This window comes from Ahaetulla prasina, chromosome 3 (genome assembly GCF_028640845.1).
Source record: "Ahaetulla prasina isolate Xishuangbanna chromosome 3, ASM2864084v1, whole genome shotgun sequence".
Lineage (NCBI taxonomy): Eukaryota > Metazoa > Chordata > Lepidosauria > Squamata > Colubridae > Ahaetulla > Ahaetulla prasina.
The window spans coordinates 195,182,706-195,207,508 of NC_080541.1; positions in this window are offsets into that span (position 1 = coordinate 195,182,706).

Genomic DNA, 24,803 nt, shown 5'->3' on the forward strand with positions numbered 1-24,803 from the left:
AGTTCCATTTGCACTTATTTTCATATGCAATGTTAGAACATAACAGAAGGATGGAAAATTTACTGACGGATAATCAGCCCCCAGTCACATTCAGTTTTAATTTACGACATTCTGATCCAGATGAAGCTCTCGGGGTTTATTTGTGTTAATAATTCATCTCTCATTACTTGTGATTTGACATGCTGATAACATATATAAAGTTAAAAAAAGTGTTGTTTACTTCTAACATACTGATTTTATACTCCCACAAGCATGTTCACACACACATCTTCAAATGGAAAAGCATAGTAGAAAGTGAATTACAACCATATTTTCACATGATTTACCAATAAGATACTGTTAGGCTTCCTGATCTAAATTTGGTAGTAAATCATGAATCTGCCACATTATACCTTAGCTTGATTTCCTGATTTCATTTGGTTAAAAATTTTCTTCAGTATTTTGCTAGATTACAGACTTTATTGCCTACAAGAGTGAAGTCATACAGAACAGTTGAATGTCCATTGCTAGTGCAAAATGTAGACACAGTTATTCTGAGGGTTTAAATTGGGGGTGAAATGATCCCGGTTCAGATTGGATCGCCCAATCTGGTAGTGATGGCAGGTGGTTTGGAGAAGCGGTAGCAAAAATCCCTGCCCCCCTCCATGCCCAGCTGAGCCGCGCGATGATCAGATTATCTTTGGCCGAAAAAAATGCTTTTAAAAGTTAAAAAAAAAGCCTCTGATGATTAAACGGCTCAGCTGGGATCGTCAGAGGAGGCTTTTAAAAGCATTTTTTCTACAACCTCTTCGGCCAAAGAGGTTATTAAAAAAATGCTTTTAAAGGGTTCTGACAATCGGGCAACTCAGCTGGGATCATCAGAGGAGCCTTTTAAAACTATTTTTTTACAACCTCTTTGGCTGAAGAGGTTGTAGAAAAAATGCTTTTAAAAGAAAAAAAAAGTTGGCCATGCCCACCCAGTCACATTACCCCCCCCACCAAGCCACGCCCACAGAACCAGTAGTAACAAATTTTACATTTCACCACTGGTTTAAATTATGAGGTTTCTTCCTTCTGCTCTTCAAAATTAATGGATACAGTACATGGCAAAATGTTTCTTAGTGATTTTCAGAATAAACAATGGTTACATGTTTGTGTAATAATAATAATAATAATAATAATAATAATAATAATAATAATAATAATAATAATAATAATAATATTTTAATTTGTATACCGACCTTCTCCCGAAGGACTCAGGGCGGTGAGCAGCCATATAAAAACAACAATCAAATACACACAATACAGATAAAACAATAGCTAAAAAACTTATTTAAATTTGCCCCAAATTTAAAATACATTTAAAATCCCAAAAAACTAATTAAAATTAAAACCCATAAAACATCTAAAAGTTTATGCCAGTCCCGCGTGGAAAAATAAGTAGGTCTTAAGCTCGTGGGGAAAGGTCCGAAGGTCAGGAAGTTGTCGAAGTCCAGGGGGAAGTTCGTTCCATAGGGTAGGAGCCCCCACAGAGAAGGCCCTTCCCCTGGGGGCCGCCAGCCGACATTGCTTGGCTGATGGCACCCTAAGGAGTCCCTCTCTGTGAGAGCGCATGGGTCGGTGGGAGGCAAACGGCAGTAGGCGGTCCTGTAAGTAACCCGGTCCTAAGCCATGGAGCGCTTTAAAGGTGGTAACCAACACCTTGAAGCGCACCTGGAAGACCACAGGCAGCCAGTGCAGCTTGCGAGGATTGGTGTTATATGGGAGCTCCGAACAGCTCCCTCTATCACCCGCGCAGCTGCATTCTGGACTAACTGAAGTCTCCGGGTACTCATCAAGGGAGCCCCATGTAGAGAGCATTACAGTAGTCCAGGCAAGAGGTAACAAGAGCATGAGTGACTGTGCATAAGGAATCCCGGTCATGAAAGGGGCGCAACTGGCAGATCAGGCGTACCTGATAAAAAGCTCTCCTGGAGACGGTCGTCAAATATTCATCAAAGGACAACCGTCCATCCAGGAGAACGCCTAAGTTGCGCACCCTCTCCATCGGGGCCAATGACTCGCCCTCAACAGTCAGCCGCGGTTGCAGCTGACTGTACCGGGATGCCGGCATCCACAGCCACTCCGTCTTGGAGGGTTTGAGTTTGAGCCTGTTTCTCCCCATCCAGACCCGTACAGCTTTCAGACACCGGGACAGCACTTCGACAACTTCATTGGGGTGGAAAAGTAAAGCTGCGTGTCATCAGCATACAGTTGGTAACTCATCCCAAAGCCACTGATGATCTCACCCAGCGGCTTCATATAGATGTTGAACAGGAGAGGCGAGAGAATCGACCCCTATGTAATAGACATATCTGGCCTGGAACTGCTGGTTTCACTTGCCTCAAGTCTTGCAATTATGCGTAATATACCTTGCATAGTATATCTTGCAAGTACGGAATTGAAAGAAGAGCAAATGACAATAAAATACAGATAACCTTTTACTAGTATTTGTAAATTCATTCTTAAACGTGGACTTGACATTTCTGTTCTATTCAAAAATCCCTTCATATTGTTCTGTTTTAGTTAAGCCATTAGAACGTTGAAGTACAGAATACTGTCAAAATTTCCTCAAGATGTACGTCTTTCTAGATATTGCGTAAGCAGTTGTTATTTTTACCTGAGGCAGAAAGTGTTTATTTCTTTTCTACTTGAAGTCAATTTTATCACAGGTTAACACATTATAAAGCTAGTTTAGCATGCATGATTTATCATTGCTTGTGAAGACAATAACATTGTATTTCTATTTGTAGAGTTAGTACAGCCTTCGTACCAATCATTGTCTCAAAACCTATAATGCGTATTCAAATAATGTGACCGTTACAGGGGATTAATTGCACTAATTGAGACTTCCCTGTATTCAGACTCATTACATTAGTATGTTTCAAATTTGGTAACTTTCAATTGTGTGGATTTCAATTCCAGGCCAGGGAATTCTGAGAGTTGAAGTTCACACATCTGAAAGTTGCAAAGATTGAGTAACATTGCTCTAGACTGCCATTCTGTGGCATTTAAAAAGAAGTGCATATCTTAATAGCTCAGCTCCAGATATGAATTGCTTCCCCAAAGCAAACCTTTCATAAATAGTTTTCATTTCCCCAGGAAAGCTGAGTTGGCCTCTAATCTTCCAGTAAGAACAGCTATCCTCCTCCATCACCATTATCTTCAATTTCCATCCCCTTCAGAGCCAATGGCAGGGTAATAATTTACTTCCCAGCATAAGCCACTCCTCATATTCTTCTGACCTTCAGACTAATTTATAAAAACAAAAACACAAGGAAAGGAGGACACAACCAAGGCACAATAGTTAGAAGATGGAATTACTTTGCTTCTAGAAAGACAGAGAAACCAGCCTTCTGGCAGTACCTCCATAAACAGGTAAGGTTTGGATTTATCTCTATTTCATTTTTATGTATTTTTGGAGGAAGATCTAGGAAAGCAGTAGGTCTGGGAAAACTAATTCTAAAATCATGGAATATATAGAATAGAGCAGTTACTTAGAACTGAGCTACTTGAATTCAGATTAGAGTTATTGCCCTTTTTTCTGATAACAGTTTGTTCCACAATTTAATAAACTGGTTTTAGATTTCAGAAGAGTTATGTTCTGCTATGCAGTTTAAAGCTGTTTCCAGTATTAGACATCAAAATACACTGTTGCAGCATTTTCATTGAAAAAAAAAGGACCAAAAGTTATGGACAATTCAATAGCTCAAACAAATGGAAAACAAGAGTCCTCACTTTGTAAGCGCAATTGAAACCAGCAACTATGTCACTAATGGGCGCACTTGTTAAGTGAAGGAACCGATAATTGTGCCTGACTTGTGACAACAGTTATGCTGTGGTCATTAAGCAAATCACCAGTGCGCCAGTGATTGTTGAGTGCAATTTCACATGATTGCAGTTTGCGACTTCCTGCTGGCTTCCCACTGACTTTGCTTATCAAAAGCTGGCTGTGAAATTTGCAAATAGTGACCATGTGACCCCAGAATGCTGCAGTTGTGGTAAATGCATGTGTGTGGATCATGTGACAATGGAAGTGCTGCAATGACTTTGAAGACCAGTCATCAATTTATTCTTTTCAGCTCTGCTGTAAGTTTCAATGGTGGCTGAACTAGGCAGTCAGTAAGCAAAGACTATCTGTCATGACACCTAGATCTCACAATATGATATGAATAAGGCAGCCATGGAGATAATGAAAACCTTGTCTCAAAGTATTTCACAATTTTTTGGATTTCATGCCCATTTATTTGAACAGCAGGACTACCCAACTCTCCCTCCCTGCATTTTGCTTAGGGCTTAAACTTGCTTTGATGGAAGTTTATCTTCCATCCCTCTCTTCTCTCTGCCCCTTGTTTGCTATTATAAGAATAGAACTGCACCAGTATAGATTTTACAGGTAGTCCTCGAATTATGACCACAATTGAGCCCAAAATTTCTGTTGTTAAGTAAGACAGTTAAGTGAGTTTTGCCCCATTTTACAACCTTTCTTGCCACAGTTGTTAAGTGAATCATTACAATTGTTAAGTTTGTAACCCAGCTGTTAAGTGAATCTGGCTTCCCCATAGACTTTGCTTGTCAGAAGGTTGCAAAAGATGATCGCATGATCATGGACACAGCAACGGTCATAAATATGAACCAGTTGCCAAATGTCTGAATTTTGATCACATGATCATGGGGATGCTGCAAAGGCGGTAACTGTGAAAAATGGTCATAAGTCATTTTTTTCAGTACTGAGACCATATGCACCAAGATAAATTCCTTGTGTGTCCAATCACACTTGACCAATAAAAAATTCTATTCTATTCTATTGTAACTTTGAATGGTCATTAAATGAATTGTTGTAAGTCAAGGACTACCTGTACTGTGATCTACAGAATTGTGTCTTTCCTTCTTGGTAAGTACAAATGCAATTGTAATCTAAATCTTCTTGACATAACTTGTCTAGTCACTTTTCAAGCTCATTTTCTATCTTGAGAATTCTCCCATTGCTAATTTTAATGTATGTAGATAGACAATTGGTGTTGGGAGCACACTGGCTCTCGTGGCTAGGAAGCTAGGTTGGAGGTTAGCATGCCCATGTTTGAGACCCGAGTGTTGCCGTGGGGAGAGTGAGTTCTCATCCTTTGCTCCAGTTCCTGCCAGGGATATGAAGGGAGCCACCACTGAGCACCCATGGGCAACAGTGATGTCACTGGTTAATCCTTTCAACCCAGATATGCCTTGGTACTTCTGACACAAGTGCAAAAAAAAAAAAAGCTATTTGGAGCCTGGAATGAGATGAAACCTGCATTTGTATTCCAGGATAGGTGAGTACACTTGTGGCTAGTGTGCAAACCTAACCTAAAGGACTAAGATTGCCTATAAACAGTGGAAGCCCTAAATACAGCCTCTCAAATTTCTGAAAATCAATTTGAAATGTTAGTCTGACAGAAGGGGTTTCATGAGAAATAATCATAATAGCTTGATTTTGATTTGATTTGATTTTAATTTAACAAATGTTCCTTTGGTTTTTTTTCCTCTGGTCCTGGCTATCTGGTTCTTTGTCCCCTATTTCTGAGACTGTAGTCACCTGGTGTGCCATTCAAAAGTCAAGCACCAATGCAGAAGCATGCACCAATGTTTGCTCCAATGTGTAAACATACTTAGTGAACATACCATAGCTTATTTGGCACTCAGAGTTAACTTCTAGCCTAGATTTGATGGAATAGAACTGTTTGGTAGCTTTCTTTTTCTTCCTGTTGCTTTTTTTTCTTTCTCTTCACTCAATATATCTTATTCTTTTGCTTTTATGTATAAAAAGTAAACATCTCAGTGGCAAGTAACAACAATATCCGCCAAACTCTGCATAGTGGCAGGACGGGCAGGCAGCAATATTTGTCCCCAAACCACCAGTCCAAGTATATTTTTTAAATGCAATAACATAGTCCTAGTTATAACACTGTGCACTAAAAACACACTTTATACTGGGGAAAATGCATGTTCTTTAGTTTTTGCAAACAAGGAATTTGAAAATAGACTGCAGTTTATCTCTTGCAATGCAAAGCTTCTAATTACCTCCAATAGAAGAACATTCCATATTTTACAAGGCCCTAGAAAATACAGACAGTTCCTTCACTAGATTTAGTGAGGAAAAAGGTCAAACTTTTGCTAAACAGCAATTTAGCAATCTGCAATCTATTAGGGCATCAGCGTTCCTATGTTTTTTGCCAACATCAGACTGAATCTTGAGTTATGTTTCCATATTTATCTTCCATTCATAGACCGGGCATATTTTTATTTTATTTTTGTCTATATGACATTTTAATAATCAAATATATAGCTAAATAGCATATACCGTATATAAATTACAATACTTTATTTCATACTGTCTTAGTGGCCTTACTAGTAGAACTGGTTTTGCAAGGTTTTTTTTCTCTCCCTTTAATGCTAATGATTTGATACACAAGGCTTTGAAAGCCTTGTAATTTATATTAGTGGGAGCGCTTTGAACTTTGAATTTGGGAATAGGATGGAGGAAAGATTCCTAGTTGGACATTCTGTCCTTTATTTCCTTTTGTCAGTGAGAGTAGATGGTTAGCCTTGATTTTATTTACTGTTAGATTCTAACATGCAGTTGCACAACTGTGTAGCACTTATAAGGATCTACAAGGCAGAGGGAAAATGATATTACATGCATGATATACACAACAGCACTTTGCCATTATCACAGCTTCTAACAGACACCTATGATAGTTATGAATCGCAACCTGTTGATTATAAACATATCTCTGAATAAAGAAACATGTGTACAATACTATTTAAGCATGTATGAATATAATTACTAATTGAGTCAACCAGAGTTTTTATTTCAACTCTCCACAAATTGCTAAGAAAGAAATAAGGAAATAAGACCAAAATGTGTGTACAGGAAATGCTTTCAGAAAATACAAATATTACATAACTGGCGTGCACAATGCAGATAAGTATGGGCATTAAGACAGATATGCACAAATATTCATATTCATTTTCATGAAAACTATTTCAAAAATGTCAGACTGATGTGGAAATTGAACCGTGCAGGCTTAACAATAAAAACAAAATGAACGAAAAACTGAAACAGACAAGTTCATCCAACCAGTCACAAAACAAAACAGTTGGTCTTCTAGGCAAGCAGTCCCCAACATTTGCGCCTTCGTGGCCCGGCCTTGGCGTATGGGAGATGCGAACTGGGTCACGTAAGCGGTGGGCCAGCAATGCATGTGCGTGCTGCTCAACGTGTGAGTGGCAGGCCAGCGGGCATGCACATCCGTGCGCATCTTGACTTCACAAGTTGAGCTGCACGTGCATAAGCTTGTGCGCCGGCCTGCCGCTTGCACAAGTTGAGTTGGCCCGCCACTCATGCAGGCCAGTTGCAAATAGTCACGACCCAGTAGTGGGCCATGGCCCGGGGTTGGGGACCTTGTTCTAGGCCTCAATCAAGTCAGCAACTAGAGAAGTTTAGTCATGAGGTTAGTAACTGGCACTGCCCTTACAATTTTAATGCAGAATAATTCAAAGAATGAAATTGATGGATTCCAGTTTTGTTTTTCTTCTCATCAAGCATCAACAGCTGGTTACAAAAAAAATTATCAATAGATCTCCTTCCAGGGTAGGTACTTAAACAGCATGTTTAGCAATCTATTACATTAATAGGTACAGAGGTGCTTCACTGACAATAATTGTTAGCTATTTCTGACTGAGGGCCTAGTGTCATTCTGAAATACTGTTAAATCTGTGTTCAAAAATAGCCCAGCTGATAGGTCACAAGCACAGAGGACAGGTGAAATAACAGGGAACAATTGATAATACAGTAAGGACACTACAAAAGGAACTGCATTGCTGATAGTGAATTGCTATGGCTAACAGTATCGGAAGTTGTCAAGTAATGAAAATGGCATAGGAACAGCCAAAATGGCCCATACAACATCATTAAAGTAATAAACAGTACAAAAGGTGTCCACATAAACCCCCATGTTTCTAAAAGTAGAAAATTTATTGGTATCAGAACTGACATCTATAATGATCAATTCTGGCTCTTTTTCCTGGCTTCAGTCAACTATGTGAATCGCACAAGATTAGCTCTCAAGAGAGACCTGATAGACCCTAACAAGCACTTCAGAAAATGCCAGTATTCTATAGGTAGATATAGCTGTGGAAGTCGGGGTCCAGTCTATCCTGAAACCTAAGCCTTAATGGCCATGGAAGGCAGTTCCCAATGCCTGAAGGGGAGGGGCAGCTTTGCAGCAGCCTAATGGTCTAATAGGAACTAGTCAAATACCTTTCATTTACATGAGCAACTGCATAACCAATGAGGTATTCTAGGATTGTTCTCATTACAGCCCTCTAAAACCCCAACATCTGAAAACAACATTAAACTCTTCCAGCTAGGATGAGAAAAAGCTCATAAAGACACATGTTATGAAGACACAACATTAACAAGAATTATCACAGCATGTTCAATTAAAGAGATTTAAAAGGCCTTAAAAGTTGTAAACCTAATCTTGCGTAGCTTCTTCTCCAAAAACACTACACTACTAACCAGAGCATATAAAACATTTGCTAGACCAATTCTTGAATACAGCTCGACTGTTTGGAACCCATACCACATTTCTGACATCAATACAATTGAACATGTCCAGAAATATTTTACAAGAAGAGTTCTCCACTCCTCCAAATACAACAAAATACCTTATGCCACCAGATTTAAAATCCTGGGTTTAGAACATTTAGAACTACACCACCTTCGACATGACCTGAGTTTAACTCATAGAATCATCTATTACAATGTCCTTCCTGTCGAAGACTACTTCAGCTTCAATTGCAACAATACACGAGCACACAATAGATTTAAGCTTAATGTTAACCACTCCAATCTTGATTGCAGAAATATGACTTCAGTAACAGAGTTGTTAATGCTTGGAATATACTACCTGACTCTGTGGTCTCTTCCCAAAATCCCCAAAGCTTCAACCAAAAACTATCTACCATTGACCTCAATCCATTCCTAAGAGGTCTGTAAGGGGCGTGCATAAGAGCACAAACGTGCCTACCGTTCCTGTCCTATTGTTTCCTTTCGTTATATCCAGTTAATATTTGAGAAAGATGCTACAGAAGTTGAAGATCAACTTCTTTTTGAAGAAGTTTTATAAAAGCCAGGTAACCTAGTTACCGAGTATCAATTGCTATCATCAGGGTTTAATCAGAGGGATACTTATGAGTAACAATTTACTCCCATGTAATCAAATTTCTGCACCTCTTGTACTCCTAAGGATTGATCAGGAACTCAGCCTCTGGATGAAGCATGGCAGAGAGTGACTTGGCATAATCTTATTAGGTGTTCTGTAGTGTTTGGCATCTTTGGATGGCTCTACCTCATCCTCTGACCTAGGAAAAAATACCATAAACGGATCTCATTTCACCTCTCAGTTTGAAAGAGAACTTTTATTTTAAAAATGTGTAAATTACCCCAAATGGGTGTTCTAAGTATTGCAGTGAAATTCCACCTGTGTAGAGGTGATGTTGCTGGCCTCTAGCCAATGCATAATAACATCTTGCTTCATTTCCTACTGAAGGAGAGCTGATCTTAACATTTGCAGGAGGATATAAGTTAAAGGACCTTCATACTACAACTCTCTTCCTAGCTAACAGGATAGTGGCCAAGAGACAAACTTATCAGAGAATTTCTTCAAGTGGTTCATCCACCTTTCCAGATTGGCTCCATGCACTCACCAGGGGCACAGGCCCTCTTCACAACACTGGGAAAGACAAAAGGTAAAGTACAGCAGATTTCACCATCGACTAATGAAAGATGATCTATCTGATACAATCTTTAACCTCAAGCACTTAATGTTTGCTTGGTAACAGTTACCTTATAATTTATTTTCACAGATGCTTAAGAATGATAAAATGGCTTGCTTTCTCCTATTTTGGTATATGCTTATTTGTTAATGAAATAGGGTTTAATTTATAAGAGAAAGTCTGGTAATTAAACTTCGATGCATTTAAATGGTGTATTAAAGTGATAGGATTTGTAAAGTGGCAACAGTGTGGAAAAAACCTATTAGCCTTGCTCTTTGCTTTTAAAGTTAGCTTTATCTGCAGAAATCATCAGAAAGTTTACACAGAGAGGCAGGCATTTCTATCTACTACTCTCTCTATTCTGAATTATTAAGAGTACAGATGCATGGAAAATGAAAATAATAGCTGCTTTTAAAAAAACCTTTTTTTAAAATAACTCCACTATCAGTTTTAGTATTTTAAATGGGCATTTTACAGACCTATTTTATTTGATGCATTTTGGGTTTTGTACTTTTTAAAAAAAAACTTTTTACTGTTTTATTGTTCTGTTTTTACTTTTCTAAAGCTACCTAACCATCAAATTACTCAAACTGACATATCATACAGTATGCATCTTTTTACTTGACCTGTTTTTTTTTATTATTATTATTTTATTTACATTTATATCCCGCCCTTCTCCGAAGACTCAGGGCGGCTTACAGTGTTGCATTATCTTCTGCACTTTTCTGTTTTAATGTTTTTAAACACTCTTTTAAACACCCTTAGTGACTTTAATATTTTTAAATACTCTTAGTGACTTTGAGCAAAAAAAAAAGTAATATAAAATGAAAAAGAATGGATTATATTGGGGTTCTCACCAAGTTCTGTTGATTTGGACTAGCTTGGCTAAATGAATGGACTACTGTTTTCTCCTTAATGCTGTGTGACAGAGGATGTTCTAAAATAATGTTTAGGAATTCAGTATAATAAAAATCAGTGCCATGTTTTACAGTACCATATAATTTTACAAAACATTTTTTAAATTTCCCAAGATACATTGGAAAAGTATTCTGCTGTCACTTTTCAGCAGTATTATCTTGAAGGTTACATAAACAGTATTTGGGATCATCTGAAGTTCATGGACTATAGATATCCACCCCATGTCTAACTTATCAAAAACTGATAAGCATATTTAAAATAAGACTTTTCAGCTCTATCCAGTTAACTAATGTATTCTATAACAATTCCTCCTTAGCTGCTTTGTAGAAATGTTGTACATCTGGTTGATCTGAGATGTCTATCTTTTTGTCCCTTAATAGTATTGATTTACTTATGTCCAGTTCTCTGGGCAACCAAAATTTCAGTCTATTTTATTCATTTTATCTTCCAGCAGAAGCTGTTAAAATGTGGCCAGTATGTGGCTCATATTTCTATGAACCTAACTGTTCACAATTCCTTATTAATGAATTTAATATTCTTTTATAGCAAGCTTGATTTTATTGTAGCAAATTAATGTATGAGGGCTGGAGAAGAATTTTGAGTATGGAAATTTTCCTGTTCTTTCCCTACCCCCCCAAATAATTTACAATAAAGTATTTGATGCCGCTTTGGAAAAGAAGTCCATAGGGACAACTCCACATTTACTTTGATCATCTTTCTAGGTGTATCCCTAGAAAAGTGGGAAATGATTCATAGAAGTAGCTGCTGCCATTGAATAGAACCCAATAAATTTTGGTGACCATTAATCCAATCAAGAGGGACACGGTGGCTCAGGGGCTAGGACATTGAGCTTGTCGATTGAAAGGTCGGCAGCTCAGCGGTTCGAATCCCTAGTGCTGCTGTGTAACGGGGTGAGCTCCCGTTACTTGTCCCAGCTTCTGCCAACCTAGCAGTTTCGAAAGCACGTAAAAATGCAAGTAGAAAAAATAGGGACCACCTTGGTGGGAAGGTAACAGCGTTCCGTGCGCCTTTGGCGTTGAGTCATGCCGGCCTCATGACCACGGAGACGTCTTCGGACAGCGCTGGCTCTTCAGCTTTGAAACGGAGATAAGCACCGCCCCCTAGAGTCGGCAACGACTAGCACGTATGTGCGAGGGGAACCTTGACCTTTACCTTAATCCAATCAATTGCTTATAGTCTGTGTAAGGAACTCATGATTTCTTTTATTTGCAAATTAATGGTCATTTCTGGTCCTCCCTAGAAGTATTGTTCTGTACCGGGTGACATTGGAGGGAAAACTACTAGTAACTACGAGACTTGGAATGGATTTTGAGATATAGAGAAAAGTTGCTAGTCAGGTTCTACTGTTTTTATCCTTATGCCTTGACCTTGAATCGTGCTAAACGGTGAATATTATGCTTCATTTAGCATGCTGGGGCTATTGCCCAGGCTGAATTCTGGTGACTTAGAATGGAAATAAATCCTCATTGCTCTTGCTATAGCATGGTGAATTTACAATATGTACAGATATGTGGCTAAAAAAGAAAATTTTGGAAATAGATTTTTAAAGTATAAAAACATGGAAGAATGACATGGAAGGATTCCATTTATTATTTACTTCAGCTATGATGATGAATTTAGAGAAGTCTAAAATTTGTGCCCAAACCTGAAAGAGAACCCCCTTATGCTCTCTAAAATATTCAAAGATTGGACAAATAAGATAGCTTTTTTATATCTTGCTATTTCATACCACTTCTCCTGATGTGTGGTGTGATCCTTTGTCTTTCCGATCTACCATCTCCTATATGTAAATTTATGTAAATTTATTTATGTAAATCGTATCCTTACGATTTATATTTATATTGTTTTCTGATTGCTTATTTGTATCCTATGACTATCATTAAGTGTTGTACCTTATGATTCTTGATGAATGTATCTTTTCTTTTATGTACACTGAGAGCATATGTACACTGAGAGCAAGACAAATTCCTTGTGTGTCCAATCACACTTGGCCAATAAAAACAAAAAATTTATTGAATTCTATTCTATTCTAAATCATAAAAGCATTGCAATGCTGTGGAGGTACAATCCTTTTCAAAATTTAATCAAGACCATAATTCAGACTGATCTTTTCCACTTTAGTGCATCAACATTTTGATGTGAATTATTGTTTTTCTTTGTAGTCTGGAGTTTAGCCAAATTCAATGCACATATCCATTATACTATTTTCCTAAAATCCAGCTCATTTAACAAGTATGTCCTATTAAGTAATGTAAGTTAATGATGAAATGTCAGAGCAGGAAGTAAGTGTGGCCTTTGAACTGAACTCAACTCCTGGTAATTTGATAGACAGTTCTTGGTAAGAATGCAGAAGTGGTTTGCCATTGTTTTCTTCTGGTATGTTTTCTTTCAGATTCTGAGTCTGGCCTAGGGCACAAATATTCCCTGGAGGTAGGGGTGTGAAGCACTTCAGTTACAAAACAGAAAAGCCACTTTGGAGTTTTATGAGTACACACACCATACTTGTTAGTGAGGGGGCCTCGGTGCTCTCTGAGCTTGGTTGTTTTCTTGTAGACGTTTCACTACCCAAACTAGGTAACATCATCAGGGCTAACAAGAAAACAACCAAGCTTAGAGAGCACCAAAGAGTTAGTATCAGGGATGAAATGCTCCCGGATTGGACCAGATCGCACAATCCAATAGCGATCATGGCTGGTAGTTTGGCGATCTGGTAGCGATGGTGGAGCAAAGCTCCACCCATCCGCCTGGGTGTTGTTACTTCCTGCTTTTAAAAGGTAAAAGAAAGGCTTTGATGATCGTGCATCATAGCTGTGATCGTCAGTGTCTTTTTTTACCTTTTAAAAGCATTTTTTTACAACCTATTGCCTGAATAGGTTGTAGCAAAATGCTTTTAAAAGGTTAAAAAAAAGGCTCAAGGATCACAGCTGTGGCGCGCAATTGTCAGAGCCCTTTTTTATGGGGGTGGGTGGGGAGTCCGTTTTTGTTCCCAGCAGGCTTTCCTGGAGCCTGCTAGGCAAAAAACAGGGGTGTGTGTGGGGAGGGTTCATTTTTGAGAGAGAAAGAGAGAGAAAGAAAGGAGGGAGGGAGGGAGGGAAGAAGGAAGGAGGAGAGGAAGGAAGAAGTACAAACCTGGCACTAGATGCAGCTTCAGAGAATAATCCAGGGCTGGAAGGGACCTGGAGGCCATCTAGTCCAACCTGCTCCACAGGACATTGTTAGTGAGTTTCTGTCTTTTGATCCCCCAGTCACATGGTTACATAGCCACACCCACCCCGTCACATGACCCCCCCCAGCCACACCCACAGAACCGGTAGCAAAAAAAAAATTAGATTTCACCCCTGGTTAGTACCTAATTTAACAAGTTGCTTTTTTTCTGGGGTCATAAGGTAAAGGCATCATTGTAGTAAAATAACTGTGTGGGTTGAAGATAACCCTAATAGGGTTTATTTATTATTTATTTATTTATTATTTAAATTTGTATACCGCCCTTCTCCCGAAGGACTCAGGGCGGTTCACAGCCAAGTAAAAATACACAATACACTATAAATACAATTAAAATACAATTAAAAAACTTATTAAATTGGCCACAATTAAAATTTGGAGATAAAACCCATTAAAAACCCATAACTTAAAAAACTAACCCAGTCCAGCGCAGATAAATAAGTGAGTTTTAAGCTCGCGGCGAAAGGTTCGGAGGTCCGGAAGTTGACGAAGTCCTGGGGGGAGTTCGTTCCAGAGGGCGGGAGCCCCCACAGAGAAGGCCCTTCCCCTGGGTGTCGCCAGACGACACTGTCGCGCCGACGGCACCCTGAGGAGTCCCTCTCTGTGAGAGCGCACGGGTCGGTGAGAGGTATTCGGTAGCAGCAGGCGGTCCCGTAAGTAACCCGGCCCTATGCCATGGAGCGCTTTAAAGACGTTCACCAACACCTTGAAGCGCACCCGGAAGGCCACAGGTAGCCAGTGCAGCCTGCGCAGGATAGGTGTCACTCGGGAGCCACGAGGGGCTCCCTCTATCACCCGCGCAGCTGCATTCTGGACTAACTGCAGTCTCCGGATGCCCTTCAAGGGGAGCCCCATGTAGAGAGCATTGCAGTAGTCCAGACGAGACGTCACAAGGGCGTGAGTGACTGTGCACAAGGCATCCCGGTCTAGAAAGGGGTGCAACTGGCGCACCAGGCGAACCTGGTGGAAAGCTCTCCTGGAGACGGCCGTCAAATGGTCTTCAAAAGACAGCCGTGCATCCAGGAGAACGCCCAAATTGCGCACCCTCTCCATCGGGGCCAATGACTCGCTCCCGACAGTCAGCCGCGGACTCAGCTGACTGTACCGGGATGCCGGCATCCACAGCCACTCCGTCTTGGAGGGATTGAGCACTTTGTTGCACCCTGTCATATGATTACATCTAGTATATATTCTTCTGGGAACATGTCCATAGAAAGCCAGCCAGGAACAAATCATATTGATTAAGATCATCATAGCAATAGAAGAAGATAATTTACATATTGTTGGGAGAATTTCTCTGGGTTCCTTCCAAGCCCAGAAGCAAGATGCGGAGGCTGGCTGTTTTTGGAAAGGAGGTTTCTTTATTATAATTATTCCCAAAACAATTCAAAGTTTGCTTTTGAGGGAAGCTGACACCAAACTGGCATGCCAGCAAGATGATTATAGGATTCCAAATCTTTGGTGAAATATATGTGAGCGTAATATATGGTTTTATGACTGGGAGGGGAAAAAAGGGAAACTTCCGGGTTTTTTAATGATTAGAAGAAAGTAGGAAATATTTTGTCTTATTTCCTTCATCAGGAAGATCTTCCTGGCCCAGGAAGAGGTGCCAAATTTCCAAGCCTTTTAAATGTTGATTGGTTCCAGCATTAGATTTCTGCTTGTGGTTGATCACTTGCCTTTAGGAAACATCATATTTTATGAGTGGAAATGGATTTCTTTGACTCCAGATCAGAAGGCTATTAAAAAAGGGGTGGCAGATCAGAGGCTTTTTTAAAACTTCTATCAATATCTTAGTTTGCAAGGAATTCAGTTATCATATCTTTGGGCTGCACGGAGCCTTCAAAAGATTTATTTTATAATGCAAATATGTACGACGTTCCTATCTTGTTACAGCAGCCAATTTTTCAGCTTGCGTGACTGCTTTGGAAAATGGCTTCTTTTACTTTTTTTCTCCTGAGAAACAAACAAGCTTCTCAGGAGAACCAACCTCAATCATGGAAATCCTGGAAAAGATCCATCTGTATAAATTATGTTTAAAAGTTGAGAATCTCTCCTACTTGTACCAGCAGCTCTGTTCAATTACACCAATCTAACCCAGCAGAAATTATTTTGGGTTTTAGAACTGTGTCCAAAAATATGCCTCTGAGAAACCTACCACAGAGCATGGAGCCAGCAGCTTTTCCTCCTCAAATACTTCAGTAGTTAATATTAAGAAATAGTAAGAAAAGCTCAGTATTCTAAAATACTCCCCGCACTGTGATAAATCTTCAGATGTAGTTTGATTGGACAGTTTTCTTAGTAAGTTACAGGAATAGCAGTAACAGCTCAAATATTTATTTAACTGCTGGAGTTGGTTTATTTACTCTGCCATTAGAAAAAAAGGCTAGACTCATAAAGGCCTATCCTCAATTCAACTTTGTCCTCCTCAGCACTAACCTGGATTTTGTTAAATGGAATTCCCGAATCATCCAAAAACTAGCCTGATTCAGAGAGATTTGTGTTTCATTTTTTTTTGCATCAGAAATGTTATGGTTTTGTTTAAAGCTGTAGTGTTTCACAGTAATGTGGATATCATTGAAAGGGGTATGAAAAGACAATTTCTGAAGATTTAATTGGGATTATTATAGGATTATTATGTTTTTACTTTAAAAAATGAAGATGACAGAAGAATCCTAATGGCCAAAGATGGACCCCAAAAAACCACTTTTAGATTGTGAACAGAATATTTGTTTATGAATGATGACAAGAATCTATAATCTTGACTCTATAAAAACTGAAGTAGAATTTTGCTTCTGTCAAAACGTGTCATGTGGCTGAATAGGTAATCGATAAAAATCAGTTAACATAAAAATTGATGTATTCTAATTAAAAACATTAAAAATGGGTCTGAAGGAACTGCAGGGTGAGGCAACTATCCAAGGAATAATGGATGGAAACTGAACAAGGAGAGATTCAACCAGGAAATAAGGAGACATTTTCTGACAATGAGAGCAATCAACCAATGGAACAGCTTGCCTTCAGAAGTTGTGGGAGCTTCATCACTGGAAGTTTTCAAGAAGAAACTGGACTGCAATCTGTCAAAAATGGTGTAGGGTCTGCTTGGGCGGGGGGTTGGACTAGATGACCTGCAAGGTTCCTTCCAACTCCGTTATTCTGTATCAGTATATATTCTACCAATTTCTATGGTAGTATAAGTAGCACCACTTATTGATTATGTGCTATGCTGCTGCCTCCTAGCAACCACATACATAAACTTCTCTAGAAAGATCTATCTGCAATCTGGCCCTTCAAGTCCCCTAATAGTGCACCCATCACCATTGTAATTCAGTCCATCTAACTTGCTGTTAGAAGTCCATTTATTTATTTCCTCAAAAGAAGTAATCCATGTTCACTTCCAGAAAGAAAACTTAAGATAATGACTGTCTTTGCATAACACATTAATTCTTAATTTGTTTTGTTGTAGTTTGTCTTATCATGATATGTCAATCCAGATTTGCAAGCACGATTTATAGCAGTATTATATAAAATACTAGTCATTATGGTTTGTTCAATTGACCATGATTACCCTGGTTATTAAACAGTGCATAACTGTTATAACATAGTGTGATTGTTATAATAAAAATATTTCCTGATGACACTGTTGCTGTCAGTTCCTACTTCCACAAATATTCCTTTCTACATTTTGAAGGGCATGGGAAATGCAATCTTTGGAAAACTTGTCTTAGTAGATAATGTTGTCTGTGGAAGAAACCGAGAATGAAAGAGAATTTTCCAAGATTCTTCCATTGAGTTTTGTTAGATTTAATAGTAACAGAGTTGGAAGGGACCTTGGAGGTCATTGAGTCCAACCCCCTGCTCACGCAGACCACCTATACTAGGGATTTGAACCGCGGAACTGCCGACCTTGCTGATCAACAAGCTCAGCGTCTTAGCCAGTGAGCCACCGAGCCTAATATATATATATATTTATAGCATATATAATATGCTCTTATAGTCTAGGAACCCCTGTAATAAAAGCTAAAACTGTATCCCAACAATGGGCTATATTCATGCTCCATCTAGCTTCTTTGACATGCATAGTACGTGTGTATGTGTATGGGATATACTTTATGAGTGGTTGGGTGATCTGATGATTGTGCGGCTCAGCTGGGGTAGGGTGGGGCAGGGATTTTTGCTACCAGTTCTCCGAACCACCGGATTGGGCGACCTGGTCCGAACCGGGAGCATTTCACCCCTGGTACATCACCACGTAACATCAGGGGAGAGAAAAAACACGGTACTATTACTGATTATGTTTCATTCTTATGATGTAATTTAAATGGGTATCATATTCAGGAAGGCTACCAACACCAACCTCTTCTATGGAACTTTTAATTACATTATTAAGAATGTATTAATCATGATTTTATGAATTGGTACATGGCCACTTCATAGGGAAGCCAGCATTAGGTTGTGCTTTTACATATACCAGTAGTTTTAATTGTTTGAAAGGATCATTTATTTGTTTGTTAAATTTATTCCCCATCTATTTCGCCATGGGACTATTCTAGGTAACTTACACAAATAAAAATGAAGATATGAAAAGAAGTGCAAACATAACGGTAGTAAAGGAGTAATAGAATAAACAATGAAAAGGAAAATAATGATACACTGATATGAGACCTGCTTTATCAGCAGTGTTTTCATCTTGCAAAAAATTCGGGCTGCGCATTGACCATTAGTTCCTAACCCCAAGATAAACATGATGTGAAAATATGCTATATATTCTTCTTAATAACAACTGGAATGCAAAAGGTAACTATGTCATTTGGAGTACTGTTGTAGATGCTCACGGTCAATCATTAAAAAAAATGTGATTGCAGGAACCTTTTGGAACATTTTTACCCCTGGCCTTTAAATATATAGTCACAAGACTCTTACAGTTTGGATGGATTGTTCTCCCTCTGGGATTAGAGGGGAAAATGTCTCCCTGCTTATCATCTGGAGGTCAGAATTATTACTACTTTAGTAAGTTGTTAATGAAATCATCTGGTTGTAGTTACAGTAAAGCTTGGAGGACATAGTGAGGTAGACAATATTGAACATACGACTACTGAGAAATCAGCTTCAGATGCTACCTCTGTGAAAAATAGAAAAAGATACATACTTAGTCATCACTTAATGAAGTACCGTATATACTCGAGTATAAGCCGATCCGAATATAAGCCGAGGCACCTAATTTTACCACAAAAAACTGGGAAAAACTATTGACTCGAGTATAAGCCGAGGGTGGGAAATGAGGCAGCTACTGGTCAATGTAAAAAATAAAGATAGAGCCAAGTAAAATAACATGAATATTTATTTGAACGAAAAACAATAAAAGTGCAAAAGGGGGAAGGAGGATTCCCAGCTTTAGAAAATTTAGAACTACGCCGCCTTTGGTATGACCTGAGCATAGCTCATAAAATTATCTGCTACAATGTACTTCCTATCAATGACTACTTCAGCTTCAACCACAACAATACACGAGAACACAATAGATTCAAACTTAAAAGTGAACCTCCAATCTAGATTGCAGAAAATGTGACTTCAGTAACAGAGTTGTTAATGCCTGAATGTGCTACCTGACTCTGGTCTCTTCCCAAAATCCCCAAAGCCTTAACCAAAGACTATCTAGTATTGACCTCACCCCATTCCTAAGAGGTCTGTAAGGCGTGCATAAGAGCACCAGCGTGCCTACCGTCCCTGTCCTAATGTTCCCTTTAGTTGTATTCCTTTTATGTATTCAATTCATGCTTATATTTATATAATTATTTAATATGTATTTGACAAAATAAAATGAATGAATGAATGAATAGAATAGAATAGAATAGAATTTTTATTGGCTAAGTGTGATTGGACACACAAGGAATGAATGAATGAATGAATGAGTGAGTGAGTTACTTCAACAACATTGTCTCACAGAAATTGACAATACAACTGCAAGCATGAAAATGAGTCCTCCTTTAGCTTCCAAGGGACCAGGGTGCCTCTGAAGGTCAGTGCTCTAAGCACTAAGAACCCAGCACAAATCTAAGCCTGTATGCACACCAATAGTGAAAATACCCTGCACAGTGTCTCTTGGCAGAGAAGGTTAATTTTCATAGACGTTGGGGTGGCTCTTTTTTTTTTTTTGGCAGGGCAATAAGGATCTCTAATATCATTAAACCCAAGTGTGAGGAAAAGACAGCAGCTAAAATGTTAAGGCCAGTTGTGTGACCTTCTCCAATACAGTTGGCCTGGCTGTTTGCCAAAACTTAAAACACCCTCCCATCCCCCTCCCTGCTAAAGCTTCTTTCTTAAAACAATTGTGGTCTTTGCCTTCATGTCGCTCAACCTTTCACCTGCCAGGTTCCTAGCCTTCACCCTTGACCCACTGCTGTGTTTGCTTAGCATTGTGCCAATCGACTTTAGAAGTCTGTGTGTGTGTGTGTGTGTGTGAGAGAGAGAGAGAGAGAGGAGGGAGGAGGAGTGCAAAGGGGAAGGAGGATTCCCAGCTCTAAACAAAGGAAATCCCGGAATGCCAGCGAAGGCGGTGCTCGCTCCTCCTCCCTTGCTCAAAAGCCCCAATAACCTTCACCAGCAAGGCAGACCCCACGGAAGGAAGGGACGGGCTGACTCACCGAGCATCTGGCTGAAGAGCAGCTGCTCCAGGTCGCCCAGCACGGTGAAGCACGGAGGGAGAAGAAAGAATGAAAGAAGGGGAGGAACGGCCCCTCCTTTCTCTCTCTCTCTCTCTCTTCCAGCGCCACGGAACAGAAGGGGACTAGGGCGCACACACGCCCAGCTTCTGAAGCACGGAGGAGAAGAAAGAATGAAAGAAGGAGGAACGGCCTCCTTTCTCTCTCTCTCTCTTCCAACGGGAAAACGCCTTTCGCTATGGGGAGAGGAGGGAGGAGGAGGTTGGCTTATTCAACCCTTCCCGGCTAGCCATCCAGCCCTTCCCAGGAGAAGGCGAGGAGTTTTGGGCGGCGACCTTTTGCTAGAAAGCGGCAGCGGCTGCCCGACACCACCAGTTGGGCGGGAGCCGGGTGAGCCGCAGTAACTCCCGCCAGGCTATGCATTGGCGGGGAAGCCTGGCGGTGCAGTGAGAGGGCTGGGCCCTTCTCGGCTGAGGAGGAGGGTTTCCCCGACCCGCCGCCGCGAGAGCCACCCAAAGGCCAGAAGAAAGGTCATTCCATCGAGTAATGGAGCGGCTCCTTCCTCTCCCGCCTTACCCATGCTGTGCGAGCCGGCTGGGCTGCAACCCCGCCGCCGCCGCTCCTTCCTCAGCCTCCCGGGCTCGCTCTAGCAGCCGCCAAGCTCAGGCGGACTCGGCAGCTCCCCATCAGCACTCGCACGCGCGATTCGGGCAGGAGGTCGGGCTCGCTCCGTGGCGGTGGCGGTGGCGGCGGTGGCGGCGGCGGCGGCGGCACAAATAAAAATGAAGATATGAAAAGAAGTGCAAACATAACGGTAGTAAAGGAGTAATAGAATAAACAATGAAAAGGAAAATAATGATACACTGATATGAGACCTGCTTTATCAGCAGTGTTTTCATCTTGCAAAAAATTCGGGCTGCGCATTGCCCATTAGTTCCTAACCTAAACATGATGTGAAAATATGCTATATATTCTTCTTAATAACAACTGGAATGCAAAAAGTAACTATGTCATTTGGAGTACTGTTGTAGATGCTCACGGTCAATCATTAAAAAAAATGTGATTGCAGGAACCTTTTGGAACATTTTTACCCCTGGCCTTTAAATATATAGTCACAAGACTCTTACAGTTTGGATGGATTGCTCTCCCTCTGGGATTAGAGGGGAAAATGTCTCCCTGCTTATCATCTGGAGGTTAGAATTATTACTACTTTAGTAAGTTGTTAATGAAATCATCTGGTTGTAGTTACAGTAAAGCTTGGAGGACATAGTGAGGTAGACAATATTGAACACATGACTACTGAGAAATCAGCTTCAGATGCTACCTCTGTGAAAAATAGAAAAAGATACATACTTAGTTATCACTTGATGAAGTAATTGGGATTTGCAACTCCATTACTAAGCAACACAGTCATAAGATGTGACATCACATGACCATGCTGACTTAGTGAGGAAAGCTGCAGCTGTCATTAAGCAAATTCTGCATAGTTGTTAAGAACATCACATTATCACCATTTTCAATTACCTCCCAATTTCCCCATTGATTTTGCTTGTTGGAAGCTGGCAGATGGTGATTATGTGATTGCGGCAACCATCATTGTAATAGTAATAGCAATAGTATGTAGACTTATATACCACTTCACAGTGCTTTATAGCCCTCTCTAAGTGGTTTACAGAATCAGCATATCGCCCCCAACAATCTGGGTCCTCACTTTACCAACCTTGGAAGGCTGAGTAAACCTTGAGCCAGTGAGAATTGAACTGCCAAATTGCAGGCAGCCGGCAGGCAGCAGAATTAGCCTATGGTACTGCATTCACTCTGCCACCATGGCTCATAATTATGAGTTGGTTGCAATCAACTGCAATAACATTGCCATGTGAATTCTCTAACAGCTGCAATTTCAAGGACCAGTCATAAGTACTCTTGTTCAGTACCGTCATAATTTTGAACAGTAGCTAAACAAATGGTTGTTATCTGAGGACTACCTGCAGACGGATAGATGACAGATGGGTGGAAGGACAAAGATTCATATTCTCCACAGTTAGTGGATTGCTGTTGGTGAAATATGAGGCTATTAATATGAGACTTGTGCAAATGCATAAATTGAATTAAATTGTACCAAAAAGATGGTCTTGCCTTTTCAACTGGCAATTGACGCAGTGTAAAAATCTAATTTCATGCCACAATAGATACCATCTATTTGATTACATACAGTATATCACTTATTAATTGTACTATCTATGTAAATCTTATTTGTCATTTGTCAAAATTCCTGCAGAAAGTTATAATAGTTTTACCCATCGTTTCTTACCTCTACATGCAGTTTCTGGAAAGTATTGGGGCTTTCATGCAGCTATAATGAATGCGATGAACAGAATGGCATCTCTTATAACTCAAATATTCAAGAGTTGGATTAAGGATAATTACTTAAGAAAAAAAAGCTATGTCTGAGCAGCTATCTAAGACTATACCAAAATAATCAGATATGAAGAACAGAATTGTTCCAAAGATCTTTCCCATCTGTGGATTCATCCAGATCTGGGAACAAATTTAAACTCTGTTCTTGATCACTAAAGATGGAGTTCTCAGGAACTCCACCTTTTCTAGTTAGAAGGCAGGACTTAAGACTGCTTTCTGTCCTATGGATAAAATCTTCAGTCTTCACTCTTTAGCTTTGTCTTCTGGGAAGAAGGAGGGAGTATAAGATTATTAGTAACCTGTTCAGCCTTCAACAGGGTCAGTTGGGTCAGTTGCCATGGGTCAGTTGCCATGATCTAGAGCAGGGGTCTCCAACCTTGGCAACTTTCAGATTTGTGGACTTCAACTCCCAGAATTCCTCAGCCAGCAAAGCTATGTATGTCCAAGAAATTCATATACTGTCACAGTTATGAAATGCAATGTCAGAAAAAAGAGCCTAACATACAGAAACTTAGAAACAAAAAAGAAATTGGCTTTAAAGTAGGCTTCTTAAGCTGTCTGAATTTCTTTTTCCTAGATTTCCTGTCTGAATCTCCAGGTTTAAGAGATAAAATTAAAATGTCCAACTGTTCACCCCTGCCTGATTTTATTCATTCCCTTTTCTTTCCCAGCTTTTAAGAATACTGTTATAATGGTTATATCTAAAGGACAGAAAATATTTTTTAAAGGAACAGGATTCAGGAAGTGAGCAGAGGAGAGTCAAGTCCTAGCCCAGCTATAAGCCACCAATCAAGGAGCCACAACCACAGCTAAACAGCATGCCAAAAATTAGTGTAGATGAAAAGCCATGTGATCTTCAAATATTGCAGACTGGGGAAAGGAGATGGACCAGCCACATAAATTGCACTGGACAATCTGGGGAGTGATGGTTTCCAGAGAAGTTAAAACAAGGAGAAGTTGGTGAGCAACAGCAACAGCTCTCTCTAAAATAGAAGAAATGAAGAATTGCCCTCTCTCCCAGGAGACTAATTACCAGGTCTTGTCAAGCCTAATAGAGAGATTTTAGGCAGCCCCAATTGTGGAATCCCTCTAAAGCAGCACCTTCAGAGTAGTGATGAAATGTAAAATTTGTTGCTACCGATTCTGTGGGCATGGCTTGGTGTTGGAGTAATGTGACTGGGCGGGCGTGGCCAACTTTTTTTTTTACTTTTAAAAGCATTTTTTCTACAACCTCTTGGCCAAAGAGGTTGTAGAAAAAATGCTTTTAAAAGGCTCTGACATCCCAGTTGAGCCACGGGATCATCAGAGTTTGTTTTTTTTTACTTTTAAAAGCATTTTTTCAGCCGAAGAAAAAAGGGTGGGGGGGCAGGAATTTTTGCTACCGGTTCTCTGAACCACCCACTGCCATCGCTACCAGATTGGGTGATCCGGTCCGAACCAGGAACATTTCACCCCTACTTCAGAGGGACATTTTCAGAATTTATCACAGCAGCCAAAAAAAATATGACATTTTCCATAGACATGAAACAATGAATGGTGGTGGTAGTAGTGCTACAGATTTATTGTATGTGTTATTTCCTGATTTTCATTATAGCCCTAACCAGTGGTGGGTTTCAAATTTTTTTACTACCAGTTCTGTGGGTGTGGCTTGGTGGGTGTGGCAGGGGAAGGATACTGTAAAATCCCCATTCCCTCCTCACTCCTGGGGGAAGGTTACTGCAAAATCCC